Source organism: Bos grunniens, chromosome 12 (genome assembly GCF_055505025.1).
Source record: "Bos grunniens cultivar Pamir isolate PY7600 chromosome 12, Bosgru_T2T1.0, whole genome shotgun sequence".
NCBI lineage: Eukaryota > Metazoa > Chordata > Mammalia > Artiodactyla > Bovidae > Bos > Bos grunniens.
This window is the reverse complement of record NC_141176.1, coordinates 7,593,449-7,615,813: the sequence shown is the minus strand read 5'-3', so window position 1 is coordinate 7,615,813 and position 22,365 is coordinate 7,593,449.

Sequence of the window (22,365 nt, the reverse complement as noted above, 5' to 3'; positions counted from 1 at the left end):
TTGAAACAAAGACTGTTATAAGAGACAAAGAAAGATACTACGTAATGATCAAAGGATCAAACCAAGACGAAGATATAACAACTATAAACATACATGCACCCAACAAACGAGCACCTCATTATGTAAAGAAAACGCTAGCAATTATGAAAGGGGAAATTAACAGTAACACAATAATAGTGGAGGACTTTAAACCTGACTCACACTTATGAAGAGATCAACCAAACAGAAAATTAGCAAGGAAATGCAAACTCTAAATGATACAATGAACCAGTTAGACCTGATTGATATCTTTAGGGCATTTCAACCCAAAACAGTGAAATTCATCTTTTTCTCAAGTGCACATGGAATATTCTCCAGGATAGATCACATTCTGGGTCATAAATTTAGCCTTCATAAATTTTTTAAAAAATGAAATAATTTCAAGCATTTTTTTCTGATCACAATGTGGTGAGATTAGATGGCAACTTCGGGGAGTGGGGACTATTAAAACTACACACATATGGAGGTTAAGCAACTCATTTCTGAATAACCAACAGATCAAAGAAGAAATAAAAAAGGAAATCAAAATATGTTTAGAAACTAATGAAAACTCAACAACACAAAACCTATGGGGTGTACTAAAAACAGTGCTAAGAGGTTCATAGCAATACAAGCCTACCTCAAGAAACAAGAGAAACAACAAATAAACAAACTAACAACACATAAATCAACTAGAAGAAAAAGAAAAGAAGAACCTCAAAGTTAGTAGAAGGAAAGAAATAAAAATCAGAGCAGAAATAAGCAAAAAAGAAATGAAGAAGATGATAGCAAAAGTCAACAACACTAAAACCTGGTTTGTTGAGAAGATAAATGAAATAGATAAACCATTAGCCATAGTCATCAAAAAAAAAAAAAAAAAAGGAAGAATCAAAGCAATAAAATTAGAAATGAAAATGGAGAAATCACAACAGAAAACACAGAAATGCAAAAGATCATAAGAGACTACTATAAACAATTATATGCCAATAAAATGGACAACTTGGAAGGAATGGATTACTTTTTTTTTATAATTTTATCATTTATTTATTTTTGGCTATGTAGGTTTTCTCTAGCTGTGACTAGTAGGTTATTTTCCAGTTGTGGTGCATGGGTATCTTATTGTGGTGGCTTCTATTGTTGCAGAGCTGAGCAGTAGGCTACACAGGTTCAGTAGTTGCAGAACATGGGCTGAGTAGCTGTGGCTCCCAGGCTCATGAGCACATGCTCAGTAGTTATAGAGCATGGGTTTATTTGTGCTGCAGCATGTGGGGTCCTTTCAGATCAGGGATTGAACCCATGTCTCTTGCACTGGCAGACGGTTTCTTTATCATTGATCCACCAAGGAAGCCCCAACAGTTTGATTATTGAATGGTGACAAAAACATATGCATTCTTTATAATATGCATTATTCATGCAGTTCTGGAATATTTTATAAAAATCTAAAATAATACACTTTTAGAAGGAAGAAAAATATTTTAAGGGTTATATATATATATATATACATATATATATATATGTATGTCTAAAGAGCTTTGTGAGGGTATTGTATCCAAAGATATTGAAAAATAATAAAAGAAGGCAATTTCTAGAATTTAAAAAAAGCATGATGTTGAAACTAAAATTAAAAATTAAAATTAAAATTAATTTTATTAAATTAATTTTATTAAATTAATTAAAATAAAAATTAAAAATTAAAAAATTCATGTTTTGACTATGATTTTTAAATACACTTCTCAAAGTGAAACTTTTTATTTATAAAGTAAACTGAGGAAATTATTAAAATGTAGAAAAACACAAACATATTTAATATATTATAAGAAAATAACAACAGTAATCACAAACCCAAGAGATTCATCATCTATGTTATAACTATTCTAAAGCAAGAAAAGAAACAAAGTATACAAGGAGGACTATCAAGGAATAAAAAGAAAATAAATTTTCCACTTTTTAATATCTCCATGTTTTTTAATCTCAGGAGGATTTATCTGACTGACTCAAGCTCTAAAACAAAAACAGTATACCTATACATGAATGAACCACAATCATGTGAAACAATATAACTTGTTCATCATTCTCAGATTAAATAATATGAACACACTTACAGTTAAGTCCAATCCATGAGTTTGAGTTACATTTATCTAAAAGTTCAATTCTGAATGTTCTTAAGTGTGAAAACTTAGGAAACTAACTTAATGTCTTTAACCTTTAGATACAAAGGGTATTTATAGAACCTCTTTTGAAGAGTTCTTATGAGATTTAAATGAAAGAATGCAGAAGGAGGGGTTAATATTTCACAGGAAAAACACCCTGGGCTCACGTCTTACCATGAGCACATCAAAACCTCAACTATATACACAGCAACTGTCTCTGGGTGTGACCTGTAGGCTAGCAGAATGGCTCTTCTACAACTAAAATTATAATAGATAGAGTCTGTTAAGCAAGGTGGAGAAATGATCTAGTTGGGATCCACACTCTTGTCAGGTTACCCAGAACAGAGTATCACAGATTCAGGGATCCTCCCTAAAGAGTGATAGGTTTGAACCACATATATAGGCATGCCAACTCTGAGATCTGACACCAAGAAGACAAGATTTTTGACTGATTTGAAAACCAGTGGAACTTACAGAAGGGCTGTGGGAAACTCCACTCTTGAAGGGGGGTGTGCACACAGATTGCTTGCTCCCAGGCCCAGCAGAGAGATAGCAGATTGAAACCTTTCTGGTACTATGGGTTCCCTGCCAGGATGAGCCCAATACAACCACGTCCTTTCATCTTTCATTAGCTCGCACTCCAGTCACTCCTGATAAAGGCCTGGTCCTTGTCAATGTGGAGACTGCCATCACACTGAGAAGAAATTGAGGTAGCTCAGAAATGGAAAATAAAATACTTCAAAGAATAGTAGGCAAGACTATTAATGAAAAAAATATCTAAAAGTAACGTTTTCAATGAAGAGGAAAAGTATTGCTATGAATTTAGAGTATATATGACAGAAAATGGAAATATAGTTTAAAATGCTTGGATTTAAACATTTTTAATAAAATGATAAAAATTATCTTCTTTGCTTAAACGAATTTAATAAAATATTATTGAATTATAGTTTATTTTTTAACATGTGTGTGAACAGAATAATATGAGTAAAATACACTGTATTTTAACTGAAAATTTATACACTACAATAAAACAGTACTAAACCATCTGGTCCCATCACTTCATGGGAAATAGATGGGGAAACAGTGGAAACAGTGTCAGACGTTATATTTTTGGGCTCCAAAATCACTGCAGATGGTGATTTCAGCCATGAAATTAAAAGACGCTTACTCCTTGGAAGGAAAGTTCTGACCAATCTAGACAGCATATTCAAAAGCAGAGACATTACTTTGCCAACAAAGATCCTTCTAGTCTAGTCTATGTTTTTTCCAGTAGTCGTGTATGGATGTGAGAGTTGGACTGTGAAGAAGGCTAAGCGCCGAAGAATCGATGCTTTTGAACTGTGGTGTTGGAGAAGACTCTTGAGAGTCCCTTGGACTGCAAGGAGATCCAACCGGTCCATTCTAAAGGAGATCAGTCCTGGGTTTTCTTTGGAAGGAATGATGCTAAAGCTGAAACTCCAATACTTTGTCCACCTCATGCGAAGAGTTGACTCGTTGGAAAAGACTCTGATGCTAGGAGGGATTGGGGGCCAGAAGAAAAGGGGACGACAGAGGATGAGATGGCTGGATGGCATCACTGACTCGATGGATGTAAGTTTGAGTGAACTCCGGGAATTAGTGATGGACAGGGAGGCCTTGCGTGCTGGAATTCATGGGGTCGCGAAGAGTCGGACACTACTGAGCAACTGAATTGAACTGAACTGAAACCTGAAAAGCTTAAGATTAGTAACATAAATTTGGAATAGAAACCCTAAGAACTCTAATCAAAGTCATTAGAGACACTGGGCCACCATGACTACACCAGCAAATTTTTGAGCCAGCATCTGTTATGATAATATATGTTAAGTGTTGGTTTAAATTATAATATTTTTGAAATATTTCTTATGTATTAGCAGTTAATCATTACATTACCAAATATCTCATCTTAAAAAAAAAAGCTGCAACAATGCTTATTAATTATACAAAATTGTAGTACATGACAGGTACCAATTTCAGTCCTCTAACTCCTAGCTTATTTTATTCACTTGGAATATTTTGAGACAATGAAACTGGTATCCTGACTTTTCTAACTTTCCTAGAGTTTGAATACCACATGGGATAAAGTTTAAACTCTGACCTGACCTATTTATGTAATTTCTGACAAATTCAGAGGAGAATATGGTGCATGGACACTCAAAGGTAAAAACACCAGAGATGTTTGAGATCCATTTCTAAGTCCCAGGAAGTAGTAGTGGTTCAAGCTTCCAAGAGAATTTTTTTGTATACCAAGAAAAGTCTACCCCTAAATATATATTTTTCAAGTACCAATGAGTTTCTGGAAGAAAACAGGAGAATAAATGTTAATAGATGCAACTACACACATTTCTCCCTATTGTAACAAGGTGTCCTTGTGAATGTGCTAAATATTACTTAAGGAAAGGACTTCTCCTTTAGAAGGGATCATTGCGTCTTGGGAATCAACCATTGGAAAAAACTTGGTATCTCCTTAAGACTTCAAGACACAGACCATGGTAACAAGGACATGCTATCATCACCTTGTAAGTAGTTCAGGAAATGCAATGGTAATAGGAATATAGCATCAGAATTACTCTGGAAGAACAACAAAAAATTATCAAATGTGTCATTAAATAGAGATGTCCCAGATTCAAACTAACATGATAGTGATCTACTTATTTCATTTGCAATTTTTTTCTTGAATGTCTAAAATAGCACTTGACATATAGTAACTAATCAAAAAATATTTACTAAAGAAGAGGAATAAATGAATGGATAAGTTTTACTTGGTGCAGTGCAGGGTAAGTCTGAGCTACCTCATCATAGAATGATTCAATAGGATGTTTACAGGCATGAAAAGTATCTGATGGGGGGGTCACCTAAGGAAAAGTGGGCTTATAAAGTCAGAGAATAGCTTGGATAAATGTTAGATACACCTATTCCTATCTGAAGACTTTACAGAGGTTTAAAAATATGGATAAAACTATCCCAACAAATTTTTTACATGGAGGATATTAATTAATGGACATATATACAAATTGCTCTAATTTTTCTCCCAGAAAACTCAAAGAAATAGGGTCAAGGCAATATTCTAGTTAAACATAAAAATTCCTATTTATGTGAGATTTTTAAGTCTTAGAAAAGACAATTTTACATTGTAAACAGTAGTATTGCTCACCACTACCTAAGGGATATTAGTTGTGGGCACTTCATAGGAGAATAGTAAGGTATCTCACATGGACATGTGTAAAATACTTACTGATAGTATTACTTGGAGGAATTTTGATAAAAGGTAGATGTATTATAATTAGGATTAATATGAATGAATGAAATATTAAATTTAAACAATATTTCATACTAGTGTTTTAAATAAACATATAGTTTCTTAATTTGAATAAGTTAAATATGTGAACTTGTGTTTAATATGTTAATTTAAGGAAGATTCACATGTATTTTTACATCTAATTATGTTACCAGTATTATTTCAATTTTGCAGAATAACATTGAGGAATATTATTTTACTGAATTACAAAATGTAATAAAGATGCAAACTCCAAATCTTGATATTGCAGTATGCATTCTCTCCACCTCTAATTACAGCATCTTGCAAAATGTAACAGAACTTGTAAAAATGTGTTTATGTTATGTTAAAGTTTCTATATAAAAATGACAAACAGGCTTTGGAGCTTATTGCATCCAAATGATACTTTACCTTTAATATAACAAGGATTTTTTATTAAACAATGACTCAAAAATGTTTGTTCCCTGACAGTTATGTCTCGGCATGCATCTTAGTATTGAAAATATGAAGATAATTAAGACAAATACTTTTTCTGAAATTCTTATCATCTAAGAAGATATAATAAAAAGGTAAATAAGAGTTCTTAGTTTTGAGATAAAGATGTGCTCAGGTTACAATGGCAACATAGCAAAAGACACTAGCTCAACCAAGGATTTTAAGCAAAGCTTCTACTGGTAAAGCACATCAACATGAGATTGAGAAATTGATAATAGTCTAAGCAGAATTCTAAAACAAATGATGATAACTTGAACACAAGCAAATCGAAAAGGAGACTATAAACAGTTTGATAATATGACAGAATTAAATACAAAGAAAAGAATGCCAGGAAATGACTGAATAAATATAGTATCAGGTCCCTGAAAATATGATGAGTTCTTAATAAGTAACTTTAGCTTTATTTAGGTGATGGTTAGAAAATGAATGAGTATTGAAAACCTTCCAAAGTAATGTCTACTTCTCCCGATTATAAAACCATCTCAATAACAGATGGCTAAGTCTTCTAGAATGCTTCAACTCTAAGTGTATAGAAGCACTTGATTGAAAAAAAAAAAAAATTGTCTTAAGGGACATATGAGGAGGAATGAACAGCTTCATATTGCCTAAACAAGTGTTATCTCAAAGTGAACATCCCTTGAAATCTCACCAAAAGTGGGATCTGCCAGTGCCTTGATCTTGTACTCCCCAGCCTTCAGAACTGCGAGAAATCAATTTTTGTTTGTAAGTCATCTAGTCTGTGGTATTCTGCTATAGCAATTCAACTAAGGCAAAAATGAGCACTGATGAAGTGAGACACTGCTGTAGTTAATATCTAAAATTGTGGAAACAGTTTGTCTTTACATAATAGGAAGATGCTGGAAGATTTTGGAAGTGCATGCTAGAAAAAAAACCTACATTGCCTTGAACACATTAAAAGTAAACCTGATGAAAGGCTGGAATACCTGCTCAGCTGGCTGCCCCTCATCCTGTCTCACCCAGCAGCCTAGCCAATGGAGACAGACTCTTGCTGTGCTGATTAAAAATAAAATAAAAGGAACTATTTATTGCTAAGGGCCATTCTAACGAGATCTCATATGGAAATGAGGAATATGTTATTGGAAACAAAAAGACAAGTAATTTTTGCAATAAAGTTGGCAAAGAAGTTGGCTGAATTGTGTTCATGTTCTAGTATTTCGTGGGAGATAAAACTTGCTAGTGATGAAATTGGATGTTTAGTTGAAGAGATAACTAGTCACATTGCTCAAAATGTTGCTTGGCTCATCCTGGCTGATTACTAGTAAAGTGAGAAAACAGAGAATTATTTTCTCTTATGGTTAAACCTCTGTACATACTTGTGCTTGTGCTTAGTTGCTCAGTTGTGTCTAACTCTTTACAACTCCACAGACTGTAACCCGCCAGGCTCCACTGTCCATGGGGTTTTATAGACAAGAATACTGAAATGGTTTACCATTTCCTTCTCCAGTGAATCTTCCTGACTCAGGGACAGGACCTGCATCTCCTGTGTCTCCTGTACTGGGGCTGATCTATCCAGAAGCCCTCAAATGTTACTGAACAATAATAACTCTGATCCAATTTTTAACTGTGATTCAATTTCACAGAGCCTTTAAGACCTTTAAAGAAACATTGAAGAACCCACCTGCCCTTGGGCATCGTATCATATTTCCCTTATCTTTTTTTTTGTATATAAAAAGGACAGAAATGTCATTGGGGTACTTACCTAAAAACAGGGATTGCTTTTGACCCAGGGAGTATTATAGCCAACTTCTAGACCCTGTGGAACGGGGTCACTAACCATTTGATTTAGGGCTACCAAGAACTTTATTGCAGAAGCCCCTTTAGCCACTTTTGTATCTCATGCAGGGGAAGTGCTCTTGAATTCTCATCACATTCATATCTCTCAGCCAGCTACCTCACCTCCTGTAACTCCTCATGGATCACTGATGGGTCTTACTTAAAAGGCAACAATGGCAAATAGTACTGAGCATGCTACTGAAATTCCTTTTGTTGTTATCAATGCACCACCTTTACCTACTGCTACTTCAGCTCAACAAGCTGAACAGTCTTACATGGGGCTATTCTTTGACCAAGGACAAAACTTCCAACAATTACACTGATAGTGAATATGCTTTCTGAGTAGCTTATGAATTTGAAATGCTGTGGAAGCAACTTGACTTTCTCATTTCCGGTGGAAATACAATTTTATCTATTTTATTTTTAATGTATTTTTAATTGGAGGATAACTGATTTGCAATATTGTTCTGACTTCTTCTCTGGGTCAGGAAGATCCTCTGGAGAAGGGAATGGCAACCCACTCCAATGTTCTTGCCTGGAGAATTCCATGGGCAGAGGAACCAGGAAGGTTAAAGTTCATGGGATTGCAAAGAGTCAGAAATGACTTAGCGACTAACACTTATATTTTGAATATACATTAATGAGAAATACTGTAAAAAGAAGTCATATAATAATTGGCTACATGAGTGATATACATTTTTTACTATCTGTTTAACTAGGATAGGCTTAAAAATACAATTGCTATGACAAAAATTTATGCTAGAATTTAAATATTTTAATTTAGCTTTATAGATGCTATTTTTGTGATTTAGATAGTAATAATTTCTAAATGTTTGACAAACCAAGGATGTGTTATTATATGGTCAGTTGTCAGCTAACAACTCATTTGATAAATTGCACTCCATTGAAATAAGTAATATTCCAGTGATTAGAAGTTAACCAGGGTTTAAAGTTTTACCATGCATATCATAGTTGTATTTTTTTGGGGGGGGAGTTATTATTTATTTTTTTAATATAAATTTATTTATTTTAATTGTGGGCTAATTACTTTACAATATTGTTTTGGTTTTGCCATACATCACCATGAATCTGCCATGGGTGTACATCCTGAACCCCCCTCCCACTTCCCTCCTCCCTATACCATCCCTCTGGGTCATCCCAGTGCACCAGCCCCAAGCATCCTGTATCCTGCATTGAACCTGGACTGGCAATTTGTATTTTTTTTTAGTTTTTATTATTATTATTTTTTTTACTTTACAATATTGTATTGGTTTTGGCACACATCAACATACATCTGCCACGGGTGGACACGTGTTCCCCATCCTGAACCCCCCTCCCACCTCCCTCCCCATACCATCCCTCTGGGTCATCCCAGTGCACCAGCCCCAAGCTTCCTGTATCCTGCATTGAGCCTGGACTGGTGATTCATTTCTTATATGATATTATACATGTTTCGGTGCCATTCTCCCAAATCATCCCCCCACCACAGAGTCCAAAAGACTGTTCTATACACCTGTGTCTCTTTTGCTGTCTCGCATACAGGGTTGTCGTTATTATCTTTCTAAATTCCATATATATGCATTAATATACTGTATTGGTGCTTTTCTTTCTGGCTTACTTCACTCTGTATAATAGGCTCCAGTTTCATCCACCTCATTAGAACTGATTCAAATATATTCTTTTTAATGGCTGAGTAATACTCCATTGTGTATATGTACCACTGCTTTCTTATCCATTCATCTGCTGATGGACATCTAAGTTGCTTCCATGTCCTGGCTATTATAAACAGTGCTGTGATGAACACTGGGGTACACGTGTCTCTTTCAATTCTGGTTTCCTCAGTGTGTATGCCCAGCAGTGGTATTGCTAGGTCATAAGGCAGTTCTATTTCCAGTTTTTTAAGGAATCTTCACAATATTTTTTTTTATTTTACCTTACTATTATTTAAATCACAAAGTCCAAGTAGTCTTAAATATGCTTTAAGGAAAAAAGACAAAAAAGATACGTAGCATACTTCGATCACTAATATTTTACTGTTGACATTTTAAGGATTGTATCCCATTATAAACTTAACATATACTTATGTTGTCATATAATTGTAGTGAAAATATCTTAAAGAAACAGAACTACTTTGGTGGTGGGTGAATAAAATGTTTGACACTACATCTCATAATTTCCTTTTATCACTATCACCGGAGGTTGTGAAGTTATTAGTATCATTGTTGTACAGTCACTCAGTCCTGTCCAAATCTTTTTGACCCCGTGGACTGCAGCACACAGGGCTTCCATGTCCTTCAACATGTCCCAGAGCTTGCTCAAACTCAGGTACATTTAGTCAGTGACGCCATCCAACCATCTTGTCTTCTGTCATCCCCTTCTACTCTTGCCTTCAATCTTTCCCAGCATCATCATTTTTTTCTAATGGGTCAGTTCTTTGCATCAGGTGGCCAAAATACTGAAGATTCAGCTTCAACATTAGTCATTCTTATGAATATTCAGGACTGATTTACTTTAGATTGACTGGTTTGATCTCCTTGCAATCCAAGGGACTCTCAAGAGTCTTCTCCAACACCACAGTTCAAAAGCATCAATTCTTCAGTGCTCAACCTTCTTTATTGTCCACCTCTCACTTCTATACATGACTACTGGAAAAAACCATAGTTTTAACTGGACAGACCTTTGTCCACAAAATAATATCTCTGCTTTTTAATATATTGTCTAAGTTTTTCATAGCTTTCCTTTCGAAGAGCAGGCGTCTTTTAATTTGGTGGCTGTAGTCATCATCCACAGTGATTTTGGAGCCCAAAAAGAAAGTCTGCCACTGCTTCCACTTTTTCCCCTTCTATTTGTCATGAAGTGATGGGAGCAGTTGCCATGATATTAGTTTTCTGAATTTAGAGTTTTAAGTCAGCTTTTTCACTCTCCTTTTTCATCTTCATCAAGAAGCTCTTAGTTCCTCATTGCTTTCTGCCATAAGGAGGGTGTTGTCTGCTATATCTGAGGTTATTGATACTTCTCCCAGTAATCTTGATTCTAGTTTGTGCTTCATCCAGCCTAGCATTTCACATGATGTACTCTGCAAATAGGTTAAATAAACAGAGTGACAATATTCAGCCTTAATGTACTCCTTTCCCAATTTGGAGCTAGTCCATTGTTCCATGTTTGATTCTAACTGTTTCTTCTTGACTTGCATACAGATTACTCAGGAGGCAGATAAGGTAATCTGGTATTCCCATCTCTTTAAGAATTTTTCACAGTTAGTTATGATCCACACAGTCAATGGTTTTAGCATAGTCAATGAAGCAGAAGTGGATGTTCTTCTGGAGTTCTTTTGCTTTTCCTATGATCTTTTGGATGTTGGCAATTTGATCTCTGGCTCCTCTGCCTTTTATAAATTCAGCTTGAACATAAGAAGGTTCTTGGTTCACTTATTGTTGAAGCCTCAAGTTTGAGCATTACTTTGCTAGCGTGTGAGATGAGTGCAATTGTGTGATAGTTTGAACATTCTTCAGCATTGCTTTTCTTTGGGATTGAAATAAAAACTGACCTTTTCCAGTCCTGTGGCATCTTTTGAACTTTCCAAATTTATTAGCGTATTGAGTGCATCACTTTAACAGCATAATATTTTAAGACTTGAAATAGCTTAGTTGGAATTCCATCATCTCCACTAGCTTTGTTTGTAGTGATGCTTCCTAAAGCCCATTTGACTTCACACTCCAAGATGTCTGGCTCTAGGTGGGTGATCACACCATCTTGGTTATCTCAGTCATTAAGATCTTTTTTTATATTATATTACAAATCATTATTAATGTTTTATTTAAAACATTAGTTAATCACTAACTGATATTCATATTATGTGTTTATTTTTTTATTTTGTTATTTTCTTTCCTTGTCTTTATTCTTTATGTTACTTTCTTTAGATTAAATTCTTTTTTTGGTTAACTGGTTGCCATATATATGTACATCATTAATGTTCATATTTTTTTTCTAATACTTGTTTTCCAGACTATAGTTTCCTATCTTAGCACTGTTTGTTTTTTGCAAACACTAGAATAATTATAGAAATAAAAAAAGACTTAAAATGATTTACGTTTCTCTATAAAATATTTACATGTGGCAGTAACCTAGGAGCAATAGTAATTATTATGTATCTAAATCCAGTGACAGAACAGATATCATCCCAAGTTGGACTTGAGCAACACTTTTGGTGTTTCTTGTTTTTTTCCCTACCACTAGGGTTTGGTGGATTATGGTCCCTCTGGCAGGCTAAAGATTCTTACAATTTTTGCCCTCATAGTTTCATGAAGTATGGACAGTCTTCCTTAATATCTCGGATCTTGGCTGACTCTTAATAAGCAAATCACTCTAAGGAAAAAGCACTCCCAACTCTAGAGTCTTTACTCTGTGTTTTCTTTTTATTCAGATGATTGACTTATAAGTGCCCTGAAAATTCTGTCTTAACCTATTGTTATCAAAAAAAAAACAAGTCCCTTTGTGCTATTTTAACAACTTTAGCTTTAAGTAAAAGACTATGAGAGAGCAATAGATCTATATTTTATATAACATGCTTTCAGTTACATCTTGAAAAATGCATAGTAAACTCTTTGCTGTCATGGTTTGCTATAGAGTTTTCAATTATTATCTTAAAAATTGTTATTTTCTTTGTATGATTTGTTGATTTTTTGCATGTATTCATTTAAAGTTTTTAATATAAAGTATTAAAAGAGAATTGATTGGAAAACAAGGAGATCAAACCAGTCAATCCTAAGGGAAATCATTCCTGAATATTCAGTGGAAGGACTAGTTCTGAAGCTAAAACTCTAATCCTTTGGCCACCTGATGTGAAGAGCTGACTCATTGGAAAAAACTCTGATTCTGGGAAAGATTGAGAGCAGGAGGAGGAGGGGATGACAGAGGATGAGACTGTTGGATGGTATCCCTGACTCAGTGGACATGAGTCTGAGCAAACTCTGGGAGATGATGAAGGACAGGGAAGCCTGGCATGCTGCAGTCCATGGGGTCGCAAAGTCATGACTGAGAAAATGAACAAAAGAACTAGTAAAGAAACATGATGCAGCACCAAGAAACTTAAACTGCTCAGTGAATCTTAAATTTCAAAGGTTTTAAAAATGTAACCCAAAATCCATAATTAATTTGCAAGATATCTCTTTACTAAAAGCAACATTTTAAAATTTACAAATTTGATTTATGGTAAAGTATTTTTAGAGCCAACTTATTCAATAACTTTTTTTTTTCAAAGTCCGAGAAGAAATAAAGTTGTTTTACTCCACAGTATATTCATTCATATAGGAATTTTCTTTGTGAAGAATTTTCAGCAAGCATGAATTTACTATATGCTAAATATTTCAAAATACTTTTGATAATATTTAAGCAGATAAAGATTCTCCTTATGAAATATGTTTCAACTTTTTTTATTGTGATCATATGCAAGTAATTTTTTACATGTATTTTCCTTTATTAGTGCATTTGTTCATTGAGCTTTAACACATTGTGTTATTCACCACAAAGAATTTAGTTTGTCTCAGTCTAATCAAAAGTTGGAGAGTCCTAGGATACCTGCTTTATTGTGTAGCTTTTTAGATCTCATTAACTTCTTCTAATTGACACTGGTACACAATGTATACTTTTTGTGCTGCTATGGCCACAAAACAAATTATTCTACCCTCAGGACTGCTCTGCTACTTCCCACAAACACTCAGGCTAGTTTCTTCTTTTTTAATTGATATTAATTTATCCTGAAATAGTCTTCATCTGGTGCACTAAAGCTGCAGTTTTAATTAGAGCACTGCTAAATCTCCATACTTCTATAATTTAGAATATCATCAGAGACTTTGACATGAAGAAATTACCAAGCTAAGTCAGGTCTTTAATAGCAGATGGCTATATGATTCGACACTTTTCATATTTTTTAATGTTGCAGTAGTCAGCCTTAAATAAAATCAGGATCCATACCTACTTTTGTTAATGTATTTCTCAATATGAAATTGTCCATAGAAATCTCATATGTGAAACATCATTCTGCCCCTTACTTTGTTTTGTTTTGTAACTTTTCAGTATAGTGTGATGATCATTATAAAGCAGTATGTGAAAAGGTGTTTCCCTTTTGGGAAGAGGGAGTTGCAAGTGTTATATCACTTGTTAGATCACAAGTTACGTAACTAGTTCCTATAAATTGATATCAAAATGGTTTTAATGTTTCAGAGAATATTTTGGAACTGTGCAGGATGGCCTATCTGAAATCAATTTTTGAAATTAAAGTTGTTATTTTAAAATTTTACCTTAAAATCTCCACTGTCTAGCAATTTATGCTCTCAATATTACATTTGCTCCTGTGCAATAAGTTCATTGATTTGGTTTTATACTGTTTTTCTTCCTCGTATTTTGAAAGAACTGTACACAAGATCATATCCAAAGAATATAGCAATATGAAAAATGTGTACAGTTGTAAAATATTTTTAATTGTGAGAAACTTTAAATATTCAGAAAGCTCAAAAGCAATGTAAGAAATAAGGGCTCCCCATCCCCTGCTCTCTCTCTGTCTCTCTCCTCTGTTAATGGGGACAGTTATGAACTGCTAGCCCACTTATGAATAAATCCCTCCTTCTTTCTCCTTCTCACACTTGTAACTATTGTTCTGAAGTGTGTTCTTCTTGTGATTAGTTTCTGTGATCTTTTTAATGTGAAATTTACTGCACATACTATGCATTACTATTTACGGTGTTCTAAACTTTACAAAATTTCTATTCTATTCTATCATATTGTATAGCAATTTTACAAATGTCATTCATTACTCAATATTATTATTATGAAATGTAATTCATGTTAATACTCATAAATGTGTTTCACTGTCACCATACAAAAGTGTTACATTGCTAATGCTATGCTAAGTCACTTCAGTCGTATCCGACTCTGTGCGACCTTAGACGGCAGCCCACCAGCCTCCGCTGTCCCTGGGATTCTCCAGGCAAGAACACTGGAGTGGGATGCCATTTCCTTCTCCCATGCATGAAAGTGAAAAGTGAAAGTGAAGTCGCTCAATCGTGTCCAACTCTTAGTGACCCCAGGATTGCAGCCTAACAGGCCCCTCCGTCCATGGGATTTTCCAAGCAAGAGTACTAGAGTGGGGTGCCATTGCCTTATCCAAGTATTACATTAATACTGACTATATTCCCCATGCTGAACGTTTCATCCCCTTGATTTATTTATTTTGTAACTGGGAGCGAATTACACTCTTAGTTTCCCTAACCTATTACACTCAACCTTCCAACCCTTCCTCTCTGGCAACCATTTGTTTGTTGTCTGTATTTATGATCCTATTATGGTTTTGTTATGTTTGCTCATTTATTTTTTATTAAATTCCACATATAAGTGAAATCATACTTTTGTCCTTTTCTGTCTGAATAATTTCCTTAGCATAATACCTCTCAGTTCATCCATGTCACAAATGGCAAGATTTCATTATTTTCTATGCTGATTCACCTATCAACAGACACCTACATTGTTTTCATATCTTGGTTATAGTGAAAAATACTGAAATGCACATAAGGGTACATACATCTTTTCAAGTTAGTGTTTTAGTTTTCTTTGGAAAAATATGCTAAAGTGAAGTTGCTGCATTTTGTGGTAGTTCTGTTTTTAATTTTCCGAAGAACCTCCATACTATTTTCTATAGTGACTATACCAAAATTTACATTTCCACCAATAGAACAGGATGGCTCCCTTTTTTCCACATTCTTGCCAACACTTATTTGTTGCCTTTTTGATAATAGGTATTATGACATGTTTGAGGTGATAGCTCATTGTGGTTTCCATTTTTATTTCCATGATGATTAGAGATGCTAAGCATCTTCTCTTGTCTGTGTTGATCATCTGTATGTATGTGTTCTTTGGAAAGACATCTATCCAGATGATTTGCCCATTTTTAAATCATTTTTTTAACGTTCAGTTGTATAAATTCTTTATGCATTTTAGATATTAACCCTTAATTAGATATATTATTTGTAAATCTCTTTCCCCAGTCAGTAGATAACATTTTCCTTTTGTTGATAGTTTTCTTCTCTGTACAAAAGATTGGTAGTTTGACATAGTCCTATTAGTTTATTTTTCTTCAGTTTCCCTTGAATGAAGAGACAGATCCAAAAAAAAAAAGAAAAACATTGGGAAGACAGATGTCAAAGAATCAAAGAACATATATATATTTTAAGGAGTTTTATGACTTCAGGTTTTACATTTAAATCTTTAATCAATTTTGAGTTCATTTTTTGTATATATTATGAGAGAGTAGTCCAATTTGATTCATTTGCAAATAGCAGCCAGTTTTTGAAATACTATTTATAAAGAGGCTGCTTTTCCCAGCATTATATTTATGACTCATTTATCAGATTGACTATATTATTTATGGGCTTCTTATTCTGTTCATTGATCTATATGTCTGCTTTTATGCCAGTACCATATTATTTTGATTATTTTGTCATGGTTGTTTCAAATCTGGGAGTGTGATAACTCCAGCTTATTTTTTTCCCCTCAAGATTGCTATGGTGTTTGTTGGTCTGTTATGGCTCCATACAAATTTTAGAAAGATTTGTTCCAGTTCTGTGAAAAATGCTATTGGTATTTTGATAGGAATTTCATTAAACCTGTAGATTGCCTTAGGGAGTATTGTCATTTTAACAATATCCAATTCTTTCAGTTCATGAACATGATGTACCTTTCCGCACGTATGTGTCATCTTCAATTCTTCTGTATAGTATCATTCTATCTGAAAACAGTGACCTGTTTTACTTCCCTTCCAATTTGGATTCTTTCAGCTTATTTTTCTCTTCTAATTTCCATGGCTAGGACTTCAAATAGTATATTGAACAACAGTGATGTAGAGTAGGCATCCCTGTCTTACTCCTGATCTTAAAGTGTTTGGAGCTTTCCACTATTGAGCATACTGTTGACTGTACATTTGTCATATGTGCCTTTTATTATGTTGAGGTATGCTTTCTCTGCAACCACTTTGTTGAGAGTTTTTATAATAAATGGATGCTGAAATTTATCAGTAGCTTTTTCTGCCTCTCCAGTGATGATCATATAATTTTTGTTCAATTTGTTAAGGTAGTGTATCACATTGATTAATTTTTGAATATTAACCCATCTTTGCATCAGTGGGTTAATCCCCATATTATCAAGGTGTATAATCCTTTCAATATATTATTGATTTGGTTTGCTAATAATTTGTTGAAGATTTTGCATCTATGTTCATTAGTGATACTGGCTTGTGTCCTTTTCTGGTTTTGGTATCAGGATGATGCTGGCCTAAGGAATGAGTTTGAAAATGTTCCCTCTCTAATTTTGGAGAACAATTTGAGAAGAATAGACATTAATATATTTTAAATATTTGGAATTCATCTGAAATTTTTGTTCTTGTACTTTTGATTTTTAATTTTTTTTAAACTGATTCAGATTTGTTCCCAGTGATTATCTCTTTGATCTGTTCACATTGTCTTAGGAATCTGTTTGATCTGTTCACATTGTATACTTCCAGAAGTTTATCCATTTTTTTCTAGCTTGTTCATTTTACTGGAGAATAAAAATGTTTAGTAATCTCCTATGATTCATTGTATTTCTGTGGGGTCCATTGTAACTTCTTTTCTTTCAGTTCCAGTTTTATTCATTTGAGCTGTCTCTTTTTTTCCTAATGAATCTGACTAAATGTTTATCAATTTTGTGTATCTTTCCAAATAGGCAGCTTTGAAGTTTCATTGATGATTTCTATTTTTTTTTTTTAGTCTCTATTTAAATTGCTTTTGCTCTAATCTTTTCTTCAACTAACTTAGGCCTTTGATTTGTTCTTTTCCTAGTTCCTTACATAAAAAATGGGCTATTTACTTGAAATTTCATTAAGGATTTATTTTTGTTTACCCCATCCTGAGCATGTGCAATGTTATTCATTTGAGAAACTAATCTGACAATACTAGAGAGTGCTTGGCCAATTCCTTAATTGGAGGATTTCCTCACCATCTCAAGCCTTTCCTCATGATATTTGTTTTACATATATACAACTGTCTTCTCTTTCACACTGACATTTTTTCCCTTCTGTATGAAATTTTGCATACTTTTTACCTTAGATATTTTTTTAAATTTAATGATTTCTCTATAAGTATCTTACTTATCAACTCCACGTTTCTATGTCTACACGGTACATTTGAAATTATTTTATACATGGAAACAAATATAATCATCTTTCAACATTTCAGTTAAATAGATAGATACATATCAGTTCAGTTCACTTCAGTTCAGTCGCTCAGTCGTGTCCGACTCTTTGTGACCCCATGAATAGCAGCACGCCAGGCCTCCCTATCCATCACTAACTCCCAGAGTTCACCCAAACTCATGTGCATCCAGTTACTGATGCCATCAAGCCATCTCATCCTCTGTCATCCCCTCTCCTCCTGCCCCTAGTCTCTCCCAGCATCAGAGTCTTTTCCAATGAGTCAACTCTTTGCATGAGGTGGCCAAAGTATTGGAGTTTCAGCTTTAGCATTATTCCTTCCAATGAACACCCAGGACTGATCTCCTTTAGAATGGACTGGTTGGATCTCCTTGCAGTCCAGATTCTCAAGAGTCTTCTCTAACACCACAGTTCAATTCTTCGGTGCTCACTTTTCTTCACAGTCCAACTTTCACATTCATACATGACCACAGGAAAAACCATAACCTTGACTAGATGGACCTTTGTTGGAAAAGTAATGTCTCTGCTTTTGAAAATGCTATCTAGTTTGGTCATAAGTTTCCTTCTAAGGAGTAAGCGTCTTTTAATTTCATGGCTGCAGTCACCATCTGCAGTGCTTTTGGAGCCCCCCAAAATAATTTTGATACTGTTTCCAGTTTCCCCATCTATTTGCCATGAAGTGATGGAACCAGATGCCACGATCTTAGTTTTCTGAATGTTGGGCTTTAAGTCAACTTTTTCACTCTCCTCTTTCACTTTCATCAAGAGGACTTTTAGTTCCTCTTCACTTTCTGCCATAAGGATGATGTCATCTGCATATCTGAGGTTATTGATATTTCTACTTTAAGTATGTAGTAAAAGGCTGAAAAAATATTTCCAGCCCATGTTGAAACATAATGTATCTAGATTAATGGAGCTAAAAAGTCTTATGATTTTGAATTATTTTTTTACTTGTGGTTAATTAAAATTCCATTAGAATTTTTATTTGTTTTTAAAGATCTAGTATGTGTTGGAAAGTGTTCTAAGTGTGCTTCATGAGGGGAAAAAATGTTATTCAACATCCAGAAGCTAAAATGTATTTTGCCATCTATTTAAAACTGTCTTAGTCAATTTAAATTTGAGTCAATACAAATTAAACATTTTCAACTCATACATGGAAACATATATAATCATCTGCCAACATCTCAGTTAAATAGATAGATACATATACTTTAAGTGCCAACTGAAGTCTTATACATAAACACATTAAAAGAGATAATTTTTTAAAAAGTATTTCACTGAGGTAAGGAGAGTATTTTTACTTTGAGTAAAAATAGATTCAAGCTTGTAGCTATTGTTTCTTAGTTTCCTGGATTTGTCTTCTCTTCATATTTATATTTACTTAATATAATATCATAAATTGTCTTTTCCTATTAATAGAGATTATTCATTGTTAATATTATATATATGATCACAAATGGAGTCAAGAAAATTATGCTTATCATTTTATTATGCTAAATATCTATTTATTTTGAGAATATTAGTTCACAATGAAATGTTTTTAATGAATGTTACATTAAGAAATGAAACACATGTACACCCATGGAGGATTCATGTTGATGTATGGCAAAACCAACACAATATTGTAAAGTAATTACCATCCAATTAAAATAAATAAATTTATATTAAAAAAAATAAGGAATGAAGAACCTTTACAGAGTGAAAGAAGAGATTGGAAGGTTTTGAATCCATAAGGCTGGTATATAGTAACAGATAATATATTTAAAACAAAGTCTAAAATTTATTTTCAGAATTTTGAAACAAAAGTATTCAAGAGAAAATTAGAAAAGATTAAGTTAATACTGGTGTATGCATTTGAAAATGAAATTCCCTAATACATTTGTATTAATTTAAAAACATTTGCTATACCCATATTAGAATGCTTAAAATTGCATTATGAAATACAGGTTTTTGTTAGGGAGCTTATTATTCTAGTTTTAGTTATATTTTATTTGCTGAAAAATAATGAAAAATAGTCATCTTGATTTCATAGAAATATTGATTTTTTGAATTCCCCTTTTTGTTAGTTTGTAAAAATGCTTACAAAACATTTTATTTCAATAAATATGTGAATATTATCTTAATTGTTACTGGAAGAATTAACACTGAAAATAGAATTTCTGGGAATAATGTCAAAATTTAGATTAATCACCATAAGCTGATACAATGATATCATTACTTAGAACATCACTCTTTGAAATGGGACAGTTTTAAAAGAGAATAAATTAGTAAGAGTTCAACATGTATTCATTTAATATATCTATCAAAATGTGATCAACAAAATGAACAAGGCTAAACACTGGAGTCCTTTAAAAGATACTAGAAATATTTCATATTTACTTCCTCTTAGTGTCACATTTTAATTTTTCAATCAAATGGATATTCTATTCATGACTGCATTTTATTTTTCTGTGGGTGGTTAATTGAAGTGTCTATGTGTGTGTGTGTGTGTGTGTGTGTGTGTGTGTGTATGTGCACTCAGTTACTTCAGTTGTGTCCAAGTTGTTGCTCCTTTGTCCATGGGATTCTCCAGGCAAGAATACTAGAGTGAGTTGCCATGTGCTCCTCCAGGGCATCTTCCTGACCTAGGGATTGAACCCACATCTCATGCATCTACTGCATTGAGAGCCAGGTTCTTTACCACTAGTGCCACCTTGGAAGCTTATATATATATATATGTGTGTGTGCCTTTTATATATATAAGATATATATATATATCTTGGACAACAGTTTATTATATGAGTGTAACACAATATATTTCTGATTTAATATAGTTTCCTAGAATTTTCACCATGAACATATAAGATTTCTTCCAAACTTTGCAAGAATAGTAAGCTTTGGTGACATCATTTTTCTGAACTCGTAGTAAAGAACATTTAATTTTTTCATTAACAAATAAATGTTGACATTGGGAATTAATATAATATTTTTATAAATGATTTTATTACAGATTTATATTGAAAAACATATTTAAAGAGCAACTCAATCATTTTGTCATGATTCTAATGCATTTCTTCCTTATGTGTCAGATATATGCAATAAAATATATATTGAATAAAATTTTATATATATATACATTAACTTTTCAAGCTTTATTTAATCAATCTTTTGTTTTCATGAATGTCTGGATCCTTACCTTAATCCGAAAGAGTTTGTATTCCTCTAAGATTTACATAGATTTTCTGCCAAGAGGGAGTGAACCACTGGCCACAGGAGGGAAACCTAAATGACTATGTATCCTCAAGGTAAATCTCCTACTCTTTGACTTGCCTGGAGCTAGTATAATTCTAGGGTCTCAGTGGTGAAAAATACCTATATTTCATTTCCAGGTCTCTGAACCACTACAGGAAGGAAAAGACTTCCTTTAAGGCTGCTTACAAAAGAGGGAAGTTCATATAGAGATAACTGATTTTTTAAGCAAAGAAAAAGCAGCTCAGTACTTTGGACTGTAAATATTTGTTCTCATCTGGGAATCATATGGGGCTGGATTTCAAAAATATATATATATTTTTAAAACAATTGTAACTGCTATTCAATATATACAATTAAAGTTATCCAATAATATATATAATATAAAAGAGTCAAAAATAAAAATAAATAAAAGTTTCATTAAGATTTTAGGGACTTCTTTTATTGCCTGACTGCTAGGCTTAAACTATCAAACAAATTTGTTCATTTCTAAATGTCTATGCTTAGGTTCTATGCATAAATTAAATTTTGTGTGGAAGATATAAATTATAGAGCAAATTATTAGATGGTTTGACCATTTGTTTTCTAAACTCAAAATTCAAGGAAAAGAATGAAGCCGAATTTAGGGTTAAAGGCCAGGGATAATTTCCCTTTGTTTTACAAAATTGAAAAGTGTTCAAGAATTATTTAAGACTTTAATATGACATAATCTTTTCCATTATTTTTAGATTTAAATGAAAAGCATAAAGGTCACTCTTTTTTACTGGTCTATTCAGAATAATGAATTCTTTAGGTGTCTTATATTGAGTATGTTATGAGAGAGTTTTGCAGGTGGCTCAATGAAGGTGTAAAAATTCCTGAACGTACTTGGGCAACACTAGAATGAATTCAACATCCAAAGCCCTTGCATTGGTGATGAGACTAAGCTCTTTTATTTTCACTCCAATTTCAGCCTCACCGTTCGGATATTGCCTTATAAAAGCAGTAATGATCTGGGAAGTTTTCCAGATTCATTTATAAGAAAGCAGAAAAGCTCAATTTGAGCTCCATTTTGTAGGGCTCTTCATTCTTTCATTATAACCTGAATCTCTTGTACAGGACTCTCTTTATCCTTTGTGGAGTAAAGGAACCTTCATTGTGTGCATTCT